This window comes from Dasypus novemcinctus, chromosome 15 (assembly GCF_030445035.2).
Source record: "Dasypus novemcinctus isolate mDasNov1 chromosome 15, mDasNov1.1.hap2, whole genome shotgun sequence".
NCBI classification, from domain to species: Eukaryota; Metazoa; Chordata; class Mammalia; order Cingulata; family Dasypodidae; genus Dasypus; species Dasypus novemcinctus.
This window is the reverse complement of record NC_080687.1, coordinates 105,262,554-105,272,485: the sequence shown is the minus strand read 5'-3', so window position 1 is coordinate 105,272,485 and position 9,932 is coordinate 105,262,554. Positions and strand designations below refer to the sequence as shown.

At 38.2% G+C, this 9,932-nt stretch overlaps 1 pseudogene; it reads right to left on the bottom strand.

Annotated features, from left to right (window-relative positions):
- Positions 1–6,187: 6,187 nt before the first annotated feature.
- LOC101441685 (olfactory receptor 5T2-like) lies at positions 6,188–7,124 on the bottom strand (annotated as a pseudogene).
- Positions 7,125–9,932: the final 2,808 nt, after the last annotated feature.

The following is a 9,932-nucleotide window of genomic DNA, read 5'->3' as shown; positions in this document are numbered from 1 at the left end:
CAAATAGGGACCTCCTGAGGGCTCTAGAGCCATCAGACACTACAGGCAAGGCACACAACCCTGTGAAATCAGCACCCTGTCAGTGGGAGTTACCTTGAAATATTTGACAACCTATTTCCCCAATGTAACAGAGCTATATTTATAGTTTCCTTACTCATGATTTATTTGAGCCTATATTTATCACTATACCCATTAAATATATGTCTCAAAGACAAATCTTCAGTCTGTTCCTATGCTGGTTGAGCCCTGAATCTGAGTAGAATTGCAGCCAGCCCCTTCTCTCCAGCTCATCAGATTCACCCAGGATGACAGATGAAATGATGATGATGGGCAATGCCCATGCCAAAAAACAGTATCTACAGCTGCAAGCAAAACATTACCTTCCATCTACCTCATAATCTCTAAGACTCTCTCAGTCTGAAACAAAGCAGGCATCACCATCCCCAAATCCTGAAGGTTGAAGAATGTTCAAACATAAGGGGGGAATGCAACCATGGGAAAAGTGAATATATTAATATTGTAATAAGGAAAGAACATGTAGCTTTGTTATAAAGAATGGTTGCCAGAGGCTCTGAGGGGAGAAGGCATGTTGGTGGAACACAGGGCATTTTTAGAGCCTTGAAATTAAGTGTAAACCACAATGCAAATTGTAGACTTTGGTTAGTAGCAATGCTTCAGTATCTTTTCATCAATTGTAAACAAATACATCACACAATTGTAAAATGTTATTAATTGGGGAAGATGTGGAATGGGAAGTATGTGGGATACATGGGAATTCCTTATACTCTCCATTTAACTTTTATGTAATCTACAATCTCTTTAAAAATAAAGCTTATTTAAAAATAAAGGAAAATTTAAATAAACTGTAGACAATGAATTTAAAATTTAGTTTTGATTTGATTTTTAGATTTTTTTTGTCTTGAGAGTTATAGCTTTTTTCACTCTCTAATTTTTAAAAAATACTCCGATTATGTAAATGTTACAAAGAATATATAGGGGATTCACATATGCCCCACTCCCCACACCTCCCACATTTTCCCACCTTAGCAACATCTTTCATTAGTGTTGTACATTCATTGCAATTGACAAATTTTGGAGCATTACCACTAGGCATGGATTATAGTTTACTTTGTAGTTTGCAGTCTTTCCCATTCAACTCTGTAGGTTGTGATATATAATTGCCTATTACTGTCACTGTAATGTCATTCAGGCTGATTCCCAAGTACCAAAACTGCCCCCCATTACACCTGTTTTTCCTTCTCCCTAACCCCAGAACATCCAGGAATCACTGCCTCCACAACAATGGTATTTTTTCCATTGCTAGAATCACAATAAGTCTATATTAGAATACTATTAAGTTTATTTTAGTCCATAGCTGGTTTCCCCAATCCTGAGAGCTCTGGGATAGTGATTGCCCACTCCACCATTAATTGAGCGGGTTTTGATCCCATACATCTGATGGATGGGACTGTCTTGCTTGCAAGGAACTCTCAGTTCCTTGGTATATTGTTTGTCCTTTATCTCCTCTGCATTAGTTGTTCTGGGTGAGTCCATTGAACTGGAGAGTAAGTGTTTAGCATTTTTGAAGTGAGCTTAAAAAATTATTCTAATAGGAGTAGGGTGGGCAAGATAGTAAGATAAGTACAGTAATATCAGGAAATCAAATTAAGATGTTATAAAATATAATCCAATAATAATGTAAAGATAGTCTGAACTTTAAAAATAATATTTGAAAATTGAACAGAAAAGTAAGGACATGAACAAGAAATACTGCATAAAAAGAGCAGGAAGTTTGGTGACATTAAATATAATTTTTGAAAAAGGAAGATTAATAATTTCTTCCAGATATGAATCTAAGATGCCATGGTCTATTTTACAAAGTTTGAAAGGGAAAATGAATTTTGGTGAAGCATTAACCCTGGAAGATTTGGGATGAGGATCTGTGTATTCTAACTAGTTGATCTTAACAAATTCATAATTGTGTAAGAACTGGAAGACTTTATCAAAAAAGAAATGACATTTATTGTTCCTGAAGAAAAAAAAAAAAAAAAAAGGATAGAAACCTGTTAGCGTATTTCATTGCAGCTATAAATACAGGATTGAACCCAGAGTCCATGGTCTAATGTGAGCCCAAATTACAGGAATTGGCATATGGCACGGCCAATGGTGGTAGAGGAACTGTTCAGCAATTCAGTAAATCCCCAGGCCCGTGTCACCATGGAGAGGTAGATGCTTTGGATCAGTGTATTTAAATTGTCTTTGTGATCAGGAGTAGTCATTAAGTAGAATCCTAAAATGGGTGAATTATTTGTTATGAAACAGATGGTGATGTGAAATATTTGGTCAAGATAAGTGAGTATACTCTATTTTGGTACTGCCAAGTGAATGAGTTAAAACACAGAACTTGTAAGAACTCTAAGTCTACAAAGATCTAGAATCTGTGAATAGGTATTCAGACAACCCTGTTTTGTTGTTCTTTTCCTTTGATATGAAATGCAGGTCTGTAAATACAGCAAGAATAAACATGAATGGATCAGTTGTACCAGTATATACATCCAACTACATATTGGAAAAATAAGACTGAAGTGACCAAGTTTTGTCATTATTTAAATATAGGCAAATCATCCAAGATGTATAACCTTTTCCTCAGAGACAAAAATATGAAAAAATGATCAGTTAAAAATATAAGTTCCTTGTGAACAAGAAATATTTCTGGGTTTTGTATTAGAAGGTACTGGGTTTCATTTTTGGTTTTGGTTTTTTTATTTGATATCTGTTTAATTATGGCAAATCTCATGAGTTCCTCTGTGCACTGTAAATTTAGGACATTAGCTGTTGTTTAGAGATTGTTTTCCATTTGTGCCATCTTCAAACACATTCTACTGCTTCTCTGAAGATAGGACTTTTTTTTCCCGTTTTTCTGAACATCTTTTGTTTTTCCATTGATTATTCCTTCCTTAATTACCTACAAACTTTAAGTCTTTTTATCTTTTAACACTCCATGTTTGTAAAACGTGCCCATTATACCTACTTCTCTTCCAATTTCCACAGACTTGATTTAAATCCCAAGATCTTTTTCCTACTAAATGTTGCATGGACACCTGCAAAATGTTCTTTAAAACCGATAAAGCCATTTTCTAAAATCCTTGTCCTGACTCTGCAGAACTTTTACTAAAGCACCAATAAGACAAATATAATGTACAATGTTTACATGGCCTTTATCTGTTCTTGCAATGTCATGCAAGACCATTCTAATGTCCCCAAAATGCCCCCATATTATAACTATTCTTCCCTCTCCCTCTCTTTAGAACTTCTGGTGGCCATTACCTTTACATCAATGGTAAAACTTCTTCCATTGCTAGAGTAATAAGTCTATAATAGAATAATAATGTCAACTTTAGTGTATTGTTCATTCCCCAATCTTGAGGATTTTGGGATGGTGGTGCCCACTCTTTCTAAATGAGAGGGCCTTAGATCCCATGGGGCAGATGGATGAAACTATCTTGCTTATACTTGCAGACACTCTCTGTTCCTTGGGATGGGTGTTGTCCATCATTATCTCCTTGTACCTTTAAATACAAGCAGGCAGATTGAATTACATATAGCTCCCAATTTAGAGGATATTCACTATTTCAAAATAATTCAGGGTGGCAAATGTACACTCCCACTTTGAAGAGTATTGAGCCCAGAAAAGAACAGGTACCATTTCCCTGACAGAAAGTGAAATTGTGGTCATTAAAAATGAAACTGAATAAAGGAATATCACTGTCAGAAATAAGAAGAGCTAACCAGGGCTGTCATTCTGATAAAAGCACTGGGCTTCCAGGATTTACTTACCTTGGGGAACTGAGTCTCACTTTGAATACATAACTAATAATACAGTGCATGACATTGGAAATTAGTTGTAATAAAACATGTAGGTGATTCATACAATTGCCCAGGGCACCTTTGCACCATATATCAAAATTGTGTGGAAACTTGATATTATTTAATGAAGGAAGGAGACAAAAGGAGAATATTTTGGATAGAGAACACAATAATGAGGAAATACTAATGAATCAGATTGAGTATCAATATAAGTAAAAAAAGAATTTGGTTTCTGAAAGTAGAAATATTGAAATGTGCTGCCTAATTGTGAACCTGCAAATATAGGCAACTTTTCCTATGTATTTACAGAGTAAAAAATACAGATCTATTTAAATGTAACCATGTTGTATCAGAGATAATGATCTGACAATATTTTGTAAACATATATATCTACATGAAATGTATGAGAGGAAAAGATTCATAACATGAAAATAAATGAAGTAGAAGCATGATATGTACCCATGGGGTTCTTTTTGTCTACTGGAAGGTGCTAATATAAAATGAACAATAACAAAGTAGCAAAGTCACATTTTGGAGAACATATAAAGAATGGTATGTGTGAGTAATGATCTGCTAAGTATCACAGAAAATAATTTGCATGGCACAGAGAAAGTGGCATTTAAATTCTACAGAAAATGTTGAGTTTTACAAGTAGTAATTACTGTACTTACTGTAAAGTGGGAAAATGAAGAAATTCTCCTGCATGTCTTGAGATGTAATGGGTTGAGAGTGTGGATGAAGGTGAGGATAAATGCAAATGAGTTTTTATGATAAAGGTAATACATCATATAATGAATAGTTTTTATGTCAAAGAATGGCAGAAGTGATTGAAGGACTTTATTTCTTTCAGGGATTGTGTTGATCCACATTTTAGAGGGATAACCTGCCCCTTTGTTGTCAAAGATTTGGGGAAGAGTGTGGGAGGAAGGGCGCCCGGCTTGCCACAGTAGCAAACGGTGCGGCAAGAAGTGATACCGCCTCTGCCCACTGGGCCTAGATAAGGTGACCATGCCTGACTAGGCCTTTGCTGCTAGCGGCTGGCCGGCGCTGCCCTCCCCCTTTCTATCTCCCGCCTAGCCCAACATCCGGCCAGCTCTCACTCCCCCTTTCCCCTCCCCTATTCCAAACCTCTCAGCTAGCCCTCCCTATATCTTACTCCTCCCTCTACCCAACCCTATATAACCAAGTGTACTTCCGTAATAAAGCAGACCTGTTCTTGCGCTCAAGCGGTCTCCGTGGTTTTTCCCCAACCGCGCGTCCCCCACGCCTGGAGAACCGGTGCTCCCTCTTGGGGCACCCCCCGCCGGTGGTTTGGCAGGAGCAAGCCCCCCCGACTCTTGGGCCTGAGCGAGGACGAAACCCTCACGCTCAGCCACAGAAGAGGACTAGCTGGAAGATGAGCCTGCATAGTATTTCAGGTATTCACCAGGGACTCTGAAGGATTTAGCCAAGGGCTCCTGTCAGAAAATATGGTGGGGTGGGAGGAGGAGAGACTTGTGCTCAGCACTAAGACCACAGCACTTAATGTCCACTTTGATTGATCCTTACTGGAAGGTGAACATATTAACTGTTGTTTGGATGAAAAATACTACTTTCATGAAAAATAAATTACTCTTGAAAATGATCATAGTTGATTCCAGAAAAGAGGAAAAAAAATCCTGCACTGAGAAAAGATTTCATGTGTTAGATCACTGTTATATTAAGGAAGAAAAAAGAAAATCTGTAGGCACATTCTATTTATAAGAATAAAGAACAAAGTTGAAATGAAAAATGTAAAAATCGTTTAGCCTGATAAATTGGACAATCAGTGGTACTGCCTCAACAAATGAAGTAGGAACAACAAGGCAGTGTAGTGGTTGAGGGAAAGTTAGGAGTACATTTTTGATGTATGAAAAATGAAGTGCTTATTGCATATTTGCATAAAGATGAAGAGAAAGTTGGAAATACAAGACTGGGAGTCATTACATGAGAATGATGATAAAGATTTGATAGTAAAAATTAAAGCTAAAAAATGAAATGAATTCTCCCAGATATACCAGGTGAAAGAAGGATTTTTTTTACAAAAACCTGATATTATGGTAGAATATAAAGAAATATCAAAGTTTACATGTTGCTAAGTTAGAGGAGCTGATTCTGCACTAGGGGGAAGAATAGTTTGGAAAGGGAAGAGAAGCAGCAATGCAGTGCCATGGGGAGACATCCTGCAATGGGCCCGGTCACCAGTGCAAAGTATCAGAGCACAGAGGATGACCAGTGATGAAGTGAGGCTCAGTCCAATTACAGTAATTGAACTTCTGAAGAATCTACAAACTGTAACTCTCTAATACTTAACGTTTCCTTCAACAATACAACTTCCATTGTCTTTGTTTCTCAGACAACAGATAAAGGGGTTCAAGGTAGGTGTGACAATGGTGTAAAAAATGGAGGTCAGGTGACCCTGAGTTGGGGAGTATTTGGAGGCAGCTCGCAAGCATGCAAAATGTACAGTTCCATAGCGCAAAATAATTGTAGTGAGGTGAGAGGAACAGGTGGAGAAGGCTTTCCACCTGCCATCCACAGAGGAGATCTGAACAATTGTGGAAATGATGCAGGCATAGGATACAATTGTGAGGGCAAAGGAGCCCATGCTGATACAGCTGCTAACAGCAAAGCCCACTTCCTCATTGGTGTGGAAATCAGTGCAGGAAAGTCTCATGGCAGGAGGCATGTCACAGAAGAAATGTTCAACAACATTGGGCCCGCAGAAGGGGAGGGAGAAGGTATTGACTGTGTGGAAGGCTGAGTACAGGGCCCCAGCCACCCAGGCCATGATAACCTGTTCAGAACAGAGTATGTGGCTCTTCATGGAGGCATAGAGCAGGGCGTATAAATGGCCAAGCACCAGTCATAGGCCATGGCTGTGAGCAGGAAGCATTCAGTAGAACCAAGTGTAATAAGCATATACAGCTGAGCTACACACTCCAGGTAGGAAATGATCCCAGAGCCCAAGAGGGAGGTCACTAGGGCCTTAGGGATGGTGACAGAGGTATAGCACATGTCCAGAAAAGACAAGTTCTTCAGGAAAAAATACATGGGGGAGTGGAGACGGCTTTCCCTGATCACAGCTATGATGATGGAAACATTTCCCAGGAGGCAGAACAGGTAATCAAACAAACAAACAAAAAAAAAAAAAAAAAAAAGAGGACTAGAAATTCCAGTTCCTGGGTATCTGAAAAGCCCCTGAGGATGAATTGTGTCACTCTTGTGTGATTAGACATTTTTCATTTCCCTTGAAATTTTATTAGGCTATGCTTATAATAAGTGAGGAAACAAATAGGAACTACCTTGGACCATGACTATGCAGGCTCATTTGGTCTATAAAGGAGCAACTTCTTTCAGTGGGAAAATCAAACAAATTAAGTAACTTGTTTAATTATGATTTGTCAATGAATCATTTGAAGATTTTTTTTTAAAGATTTATTTTTATTTATTTAATTTCCCCCCTCCCCCGGTTGTCTGTTCTCTGTGTCTATTTGCTGCATCTTGTTTCTTTGTCCGCTTCTGTTGTCATCAGCAGCACAGGAAGTGTGGGCGGCACCATTCTTGGGCAGGCTGCACTTTCTTTTGCGCTGGGCGGCTCTCCTTACGGGGTGCACTCCTTGCGCATGGGGCTCCCCTATGCAGGGGACACCCCTGCATGGCACAGCACTCCTTGTGCGCATCACCACTGCACGTGGGCCAGCTCCACATGGGTCAAGGAGGCCCAGGGTTTGAACCGTGGACCTCCCATGTGGTAGACGGACGCCCTAACCACTGGGCCAAGTCCGTTTCCCTCATTTGAAGATTTTGATGACTCAGCTTGCACTGGCTCCAATTCTTCTGTCCTGTGTGAGAAAAAGGAAGAGAGAAAACAAAAAGAGAACAACTGCATAATTTTCTTCCTTTTTAATTTTGGATATCTTTGGTGAGAAGCAGTCCCTGTATTACTCTTGTATTTATTGAACCGTTTTATCTCTTCCTACCATTTAAATGTTAATTCATTTGCTTATGTTTTACAAAAAAGAGATATGGATTTCTTAAAAACAATTCCTTTTAAACATGCTAATTTCACATAGTTTACATGAGGCCCCCTATTTTTTCCCTACTAATTATCACTCTCTATCCAAGTCTCCCTTGGTGGTAGTTATTTCCTCTGTTTCCCTAAAGAATGCTATTCTTGAGGAATCTTTCTCACCTGGTTATATATATACATATATATATATTCCTGTATATAAAAATCCAATGAAAAATGTCTTCTTTTAAAGGAGTGTATTGAATCTGAAATGCTTATCTTCTAGGCTTACATTGCACATTGCCTTTTATATATTTAATCCAGAATATATCAGAATGCACAAAACAATTATATATATATTTTAATTTCTCAAAATATTTTTTCCTTCTATACATGATTGTCCAAATTGGCTCCTGGGTTTTCTGTGTAACTCCTCACTTCTGCCCGTCCCATTCAATAACTAGAGAATCAATTGGGTTCTACCCATTCCACCTATCCTATGACTGTCAACTCTGCTTGATATTAATAATCCCTATCTGCCCTCATAATATAGGTTTTTAAGAGGCTCCAAAATTTTCTCACTGCTTCCAGCCAATTCTACATGTAGTAGTTATACCTTTTTCTCTCAGTAACTGAGTTACTTGTAGGATTGCCTGTTAAAGCACTTTTGGGGGCTTTATTACTGAAGGAGACATTTCACATCCATTGAAATTGCACAGAAGCTCTGTATGATTTTACTCTTGCCCCGTATTTGAGGGTCATATTGAAATATTTAGGCTTTCACTAAATACATAGCGTAGTTTAATGATTCCCTGTCTTTATTTATGATGTTATTTGTTTTAATTCCCCTTTCCTGTTATGAATCTATTGGTGCCTCCTCTTGTTTCTTGTCTGATTCCCCATGACTATTTTTTCATCATTTTATAAGTTAAATCATAGGATCCAGAGAATTTGGGAATATTTGTTTTCATATATGATTTTTCTTTCTGAGCAGAAATATCCTTTATTCTTTCTTTATATGGAGTGATTTGCAGGCCCAGTGTGCATAGTATGCACTTCAACAGTGAATAAATAAATGAATAAAATTGAAAGTGTGACCCTTAGGAAGTTTCCCCTCATATACTAGTAATTTGGTTATGCTATTGCATCACAGTGAGCTTTCTGCAAGATTTCCATCTGCAGAAGTTCCTGCACATTCACAATCATGCTGCTCTAAATGTTCATTAATATCATATTATGTAAAAAGGTGATAATGTTTATTAAAAGAGTTACATCCATGAGCATTTTTATGTTGCTCTTAGACTTTGTTTCTCCTTTTTGTCCAGAGTTTGGAGAAAGGACATTAGAGGAGACTAGGAGAACTAAGACATCACATTCTTTAATTATTTCCCAAAACTATAATTCTTTCATACATATATATGTATAATTATTAAAATATGAAGGAGTCAAGTTTAGTTTAGACCTTCCTCTTGCTACTTTCTGGACAATCTAATAGGAAGCAGGAGTCAATTTAGGGTTAATAAGAGCATCGCACTTATGCTTTTCAAGTCTTCTTGAGAACAGAGAAATCTATGAACTGCCCTGAAAATGGCCTAGATTTATAGACAGCACACCTCTTTGGGAATCTATGCCCCTGTAAATATCACTGTGGTTCTTTTCCATCTGGTAGTTGGGATGTGGTTCAACAGATCCGCCTTCTGCAATATGTCAGCAGAATAATAGGAGGGATGTACGGGGGCAACTGGACATAGACAACATGGTGAAGTGCCCATGTATCCCACAGTTTCTGAAAACATCACAGAACAATCGACACAAGCATATTCCCCTGGGGGATGAAGAGATACTGGGTTGAGAAAAAGCCTCCACATTCAGAAGAAACTTGACTCTAAGGAATTCATGGATCCACCAGTGAACAACAGGATGTCCAGAGTGACTAGAGCAGGTGAGACACAGAGGAGTCTGTGGCTACTGTTCCAAGGGTAAACAAATAGGATTGGTGATTGTGTGCTTTGAGTGAGGCCACATGAGAGTATCC